Source organism: Lactuca sativa, chromosome 5 (assembly GCF_002870075.4).
Source record: "Lactuca sativa cultivar Salinas chromosome 5, Lsat_Salinas_v11, whole genome shotgun sequence".
Lineage (NCBI taxonomy): Eukaryota > Viridiplantae > Streptophyta > Magnoliopsida > Asterales > Asteraceae > Lactuca > Lactuca sativa.
Window position 1 is genome coordinate 362,134,121 of NC_056627.2, and position 6,750 is coordinate 362,140,870.

Consider the following 6,750-nt stretch of genomic DNA (forward strand, 5'->3'; position numbering starts at 1 on the left):
CTACACATCAACTTGTGTGGTCCTTCTACAATCGAAAGCATTGGTGGTAGTAAGTACATCCTGGTTATTTTAGATTACTTTTCATGTTTCACTTTGGTGTTCTTTCTTAAACAAAAATCAAAGGCGACTCCTAAGCTCAAAGCGTTTATAAAGCAAGTGGAGCTTCAAATGCAAAAGCTGGTTAGAAATATCAGGAGTGACAACGGGCTGGAATTCAAGAATCAAGAATTCAAAGAATTTTTGGTTGATAAGGGAGTAACTCACAATTTCTCAGCTCCCTATACTCCACAACAGAACAGGATTGTTGAAAGGCGAAACCGCTCTTTGTGTGAAGCAGCCAGAACCATGCTTAGTTTCACTTCTTTACCCTTGTACTTCTGGGCTGATGTTATAGCTGCTGCATTCTATACCCAGAACTGATCCTTCCTCAACAAGCGCTTTTCCATCACTCCGTATGAGATCCTGAATAATCGCAAACCAAACGTCAAGTTCTTCCATGTGTTCGGTTCAAGATGCTTAATTTTCAATTCAAAAGAGAACCGAAACAAGTTTGACGTAAAGGCATATGAAGGTATCTTCGTCGGTTACTCACTAACCTCAAAGGCATATAGGGTTCTAAACAAGCGTTCAAAGAAAATTAAAGAAACCTATTATGTCACCTTTGACGATGATTATGTGAAGAAACTTTAATCCAGCAACGATCCAACAGACAAAATCTTTCCAGCTTCAGGTCAAGTCTCGGTCCCTATTTCCAATCTATTTGACGAACATATGTTGCTATTTGATGAACCAGAGAAAGCAATAAACTCTGAGACAAAGGCAACTGACAATAAGATAGACAACTTGAAGAAAGTTATAGATGAAGCAGCAGAAGAAATGGAAAGAGAACATCACGTATCTACTGAACAGACAAGTCCAAGCGAACCTCCAAAAGAAAGTTCCATATTCTAGGGGGAGGGTTCATCGACATCAGAAAACCCGGACTCATCTTTTCAAGAGGAAAATCAATCACCAACTAAGTCTCAAGATGTCTCTTTCGAGGGGGAGCATTCTGATCCTGATGTTGAAGTCGTCTCATCATTCGAGGGGGAGAAACATAATACGAATGATGATTGGGATTTTCAATCGGAATTGGAATAGGAAATTAATGTCGAATTTGATCCAGCCTATGATCCGAACTACCCTCCTCTCACTAAATGGACAAGAGATCATCCTAAAATTCAAGTAATTGGTGAAGCATCTGAGGGTGCTCTTACTCGGTCTCAAGTAAAAGCGAAGCGAACTGCTCTGTTTTCTAAGGTTGAATTTTGCATGTTTAACTCATTCGTCTCAAAGATAGAACCAAAAACGGTTAACCTTGCACTCGATCACTTAGATTGGGTACAGGTAATGCAAGACGAACTTCATGAGTTCGAGCGAAATTGATTTTGGAGACTTATTCCCACACCAAAGGATAAATCCGTCATTGGCCTAAAATGGGTTTTCAGAAATAAAATGGACAAAGAAGGGAATGTGATTCGTAATAAAGCGAGATTGGTTATGAATGGATATTGTCAGGAAGAAGGTATTGACTATGAAGAAACCTTTTCTCCTATGGCAAGGTTAGAATTCGTACGAATCTTTCTGGCATATGCGGCACATAAAAACTTTGAGGTGTTTCAAATGGATGTAAAGTGTGCATTCCTGAATGGTGAACTAGAGGAGACCGTATATGTTGAGCAACCACCAGGTTTCGTGAACGAAAGGTACCCTGATCATTGTTATATTCTGGATAAAGCCGTATATGGGTTAAAACAAGTTCCTAGAGCTTGGTATGAAACCCTTACTCGGTTTCTAAAATTGTCAAAGTTTAAACAAGGTTCGGTTGACCCAACCTTCTTTCGTAAGAAAGAGGGTGACCATTTAATGATCGTTCAAATTTATGTCAATGACATCATCTTCGGTTCCACGAATCCCATCCTAACAGCTGAATTCAGGAAGTTGATGGAGACTAAGTTTGAGATGAGCTCAATGGGTCCGATTAACTTTTTTCTTGGCTTGAATATTAGACAGGGACCCGAAGGCATATTTATCAATCAGGAGGCCTACACGAAGACACTGCTAGCGAAGTTTGGTATGATGGGTGATTCCAAAGTAAAGGCACCCATGGCATTTGGAACGAAGTTAACACCATCCTTGGAGAAACCGGCTGTTGATATGACTCTTTATCGACAAATGATAGGCTCGCTTATGTATCTAACAGCTAGTCGCCCAGACATAATGTTTTCCAGTCTGTTATTGTGCTAGGTTCTAAGTTAATCCATGTGAACCTCATATGGTGGTTGTTAAGAATATCTTCAGATATTTGAATCGAACCTCTTCTCTTGGCCTGTGGTATCCTGCTAAATCAGGATTCTTCGTACAAGCATTCTCTGATGCTAATCTTGGAGGATGTGGTCTGGACTGAAAGAGCACTACAAGCGGATGTCAATTTCTCGATGGTAAACTTGTCAGCTGGCAGTCCAAGAAACAAACATGTGTTTCTCTCTCTACAGTCGAAGTTGAATATATCGCTGCAACTTCTTGCACTTCTCAAGTCATTTAGATCCAAAGTTAACTAAGAGATTATGGCCTTAACATGAAGAAGATTCCACTTTATTGTGACTCTGAAAGCGCCATTAGGATCTGTCATAATCCAGTGCAACATTCCAATACAAAACACATAGCATTGTGATATCACTTTATCAAGGATCACGTAGAAGACAGGAATGTTGAAATTCACTTCGTTCGGTCCTCTAATCAATTGGATGACATCGTTACTAAGGCCTTTCCTGAAGCATCATTCAATAAAATACTACAAGTCTTAGGAATGATGGAAGTTGAATCAGTTACAAAACCACACTCGTTTCATTAAGAATATCTTTCGCTTTCGCTTTCTTTAAGTTTTTTTTACAACCGAAATGAGCTGAGCGCTCGGTCTATTTCGGCTCCTAATTTTTCGGGAACCGAAATGAACCGAAGGCTCGGTCTATTTCGCTTATTCTAATTTTTCATTAAAGCAAGTGATGGTTTCATCTTCTGGTTTGGAACTCATATATACTCTGTATATTATGTATATCTTTCCTTATATCTTTAAAGTCATAAAACACAAAATATTTTCTTTTCTGTTTTTATTTCTTTTTCAGAAAATTCCTAAAACACAAAAATATTTTCTTTTCTGTTTTTTTTTTCTTTTTCAGAAAATTCCTAAAACACAAAAATATTTTCTTTTCTGTTTTTATTTTTTTTTCAGTGGAATGGCATGTTCACCCTTTTATTCAAAGGATTAGCAGAACGGGTTGTTGGGTCTGATGGTGCCAGCAAGGGATTTATGACCATTCTTTACGGTCTTTACCATGGGATCAATCTAGATTATGGATCCTTGGTTTGGTCTCAATTGGTGCAGAGTCTCAATTCTTCTTCCAAACACTCTGAAATCTCTTGTGGAAGATTCTGGATGTTAATTACTCGCATAGCTATGGAGCACTTTCAAATTCTGGTCATGGAGGACGCATTAAAATCTTCTATTACGACCTTCCACACAACAAAAATCATCGTCTCTGATCCTACTAAGTTCTTGTTTTTTGGTTCCATCCCTGAATTGATGTACAGGTGTGTAACATCTGAGAGCAACGTTATGACTGATTATAGGAAATTGACACCAACAGGACCGAGGCAACTGACTCCAGAAATGCAAAGTGCGTTGGAGCTGGTTGATAAACCAGCAAAGAGGGGAAAGAAACCATATCAGAAAAAGAAGGATGCTGAAGGGCAATCATACCAAGTAACCTCGCCCAAAAAGCGCAAGGCAGAAAAAGAACCTTCTTCTGCCTACAAGAAGTGATAGATAAAAAAAGATGGCTAGGAAACCAAAAGTTGCCTCATCTAGTGACTCGGATTATATTTCATCGGATCAAGAACAACCGAAGTCCAATGAAGGCGAAGATGTTCATCTTGAAAGCTCACCAAGTGGAAATACACCTCCTCGTTCTCCATCTCCTGAGGTACCTTTGAACGAATCTGTTCCCACTCCACCTCCTTCTCCATCTCCCACTACAGTACCTATTTCCATTGCACCTCTTCCCCCACCGGTTTCTTCTCAACCTACTTCAACTATAGCAACAACTTCAACTGCTCCTATTCCACCTCCAATCATCATACAAGACACAACCACAATAACTACAACCGAACCTCCGATTGTTGTCAACGTATCTGATACGGGGGCATTTACTGAAGGTCTCGAAATCCCTGTTACTTCAAAACCTTTATCACCACCTCCCTCAACTGAATCTGATACAATTCTTGGCGGAGCCGAAATGGAGGTTTATTTTGTTTATTACAGCCCATATCGTGTTCTCAGTGATGATGATAAAGATGCTCCCATCACCAAGCGACACCTAAAGGATCTCAATGAGAAGTTTGACAGGTTGCTCACTTCATCTTCCACCTACTCAACCTCTGCTTATTCTGATGCTACTGTTAAAGCCCTAATTGAAACTTCAATTAAAAAGCATGATGATTCCATCCAGACGGCAACCAGGGTTGTGGATGCCTCTACTTTATCTTGCAAGAATGCATCTGCAGAGGTGGCCCATGTGATTGATGATGCCAAGATTTTTCTGGACTCTCTTAAGGGAGCTGCTGAGTCTAATGCCAACAAAGTCAATTTTGCTATTTAATCTCTTTCCAAGTCACTTCAAGGGGAGCAACAAAAATTTGAGGTGGTGCGTGCTTCTCTCAAAGCTGATCAGGATGTTCTTCTATCATCTATCTCCTCTCGTCTTGACAAACTGCAAAATGATCTCGCCATGGAAAATAAGGTCATGGATGACTTAGCTCTCAAAACTACTCAGGTCAAAACTCAAGCTCTGCAACTCACCCAGGTCTGAAAGGAGAATGTTGATCTCAAGACAGAGCGAGTTTTCATCAAAAGCAACATTGGTGACGTACATTCTATTCTTCTGCATCTACTTGAAGCTCATGACTCATCTCTTACGATTACGGTTCGATGCCATCTAGTTGAGAAATTGAGACCTGCTCTGGACATTTTGAGCAGTATTGAGGGTGTTCTGGAGCCTATGGTCTTTCCGAAACAAGGGGTAGATAATAGCAAAGATCAATCTCAACCACCTCCTATAAGCAAACTTGTCATTCACCCGAAAGTCACTACCGAACCGAAGGGTAAGGAAGCTTCGGGCAGTATGAACGAAAAATGTAAGAGGATAATTGGTGATGATGATGAGGATGAAACAGAAGATCTGCTTGAAAATATAGAAGAAAAAGCTTCAAAAATCGAAGATCGCAAAATCAAGCAGAATGATCGAGAGCTTGAAGAGAAAATCTGTATCGCTGGGATTGCTATGGAGAAGGAAAGACTACAAAACGAAACTTTGGAACGAAGGAAATCCTTATTCCCTCTATGGACAATGGAAGGACTTCTGAAAGAGGCGATCGACTCTCCAAGCACACACTGGCTTGAACCGGCTCTTTCCTTTAGTCTTTAAAACTCCAAAGATACTCAGTTTGACATTCTAATCAGTCGAAAGGCATTTATCTTTACTGCTTTGATTCAATGGCCGGCATCCCTTCTCTTGATCAAAAGTTTGATTGAGACTTGCTCGAATATTATCTTTTGTTCTCTCAACCACAATACCTGACGTGGAGTAATCAGAATATCACCACTGTCAAGGTGTTGAAACCTACTTCAGCATGAAAGTTCATCAACGTCAAGTTCAAGGTGACTCGAGGATCTGAAGGTTCGGTCCATATGATCTCCCTTACTGATCTACCAAATTTGAATCCTCACGATTGGATCCTTCTGAACAATATCTTGCTGACCAATCAACAAGAATATGGGCCTATCAATGACCATATCAAGCGAATGCTGGTATGCTATATTATTGAAGTCGCAAAAATGCATCAAGAGGTCGCATCTGCCATCAGAAAGAAGCCCATTGTAAAGTCGATTGGGAAAGCAAGCAACATGTCTGTCATGATAAAGGGGAAAACCGATTCACAGTTTCACACCATTTTGTTCACCAAGGGCGAAGGTCAAAAATGCCTTTTCGCTCTTGCAGACAAACACTTGTTCCCCACCGCGTGCTTGGAGCATATTCTTGAAATCATATACCGGTGTGATCAGAACAATGATGCAGACAAGAAGTTGTTCTCGGATATGCTTCGGTGGTATATTAACTTTCATCATACTTTTCTTGCCATCGTACCGAAGTTATTCAAGATTGTGAAGTCATCTTCTCTTACTTAACCGAAGTGATCTCTCGCCTCAATTGGCGCAAAGGGGGAGATTGTTGAGTCTAAGGAGTTGCGCCATTGGGCCTTGATAGTTCGGTCCATTATGTACTCTCGGTTTGGGCCTGTCCAACCGTGTTTAATTTTAGGGTTTGTATATATATAGTGCATGCATGCATTATATTAATTACACTTCTAGATCTTTGTTATGTTCATCAAGTATTGTAACCCTAGCATATCTCTACAGTAGAAATCCACATTGAATTCTTCTGAGATAGTGCACATTAATCATCCGACATTCGTTTGATTCATTATTGCGTTCATCGTTTTCCATTCTTGTTATCATTATTTATTATCTGCTGAATCTATCGATCTAAGAGAATAATATTCTCATCAATAATAATAATAGAGAGGATTCGGAAATACCAACAAATCCCGGGATATTACATATTTCGTTTGTGTAGGAGAGGAAGCTTAGAAGAA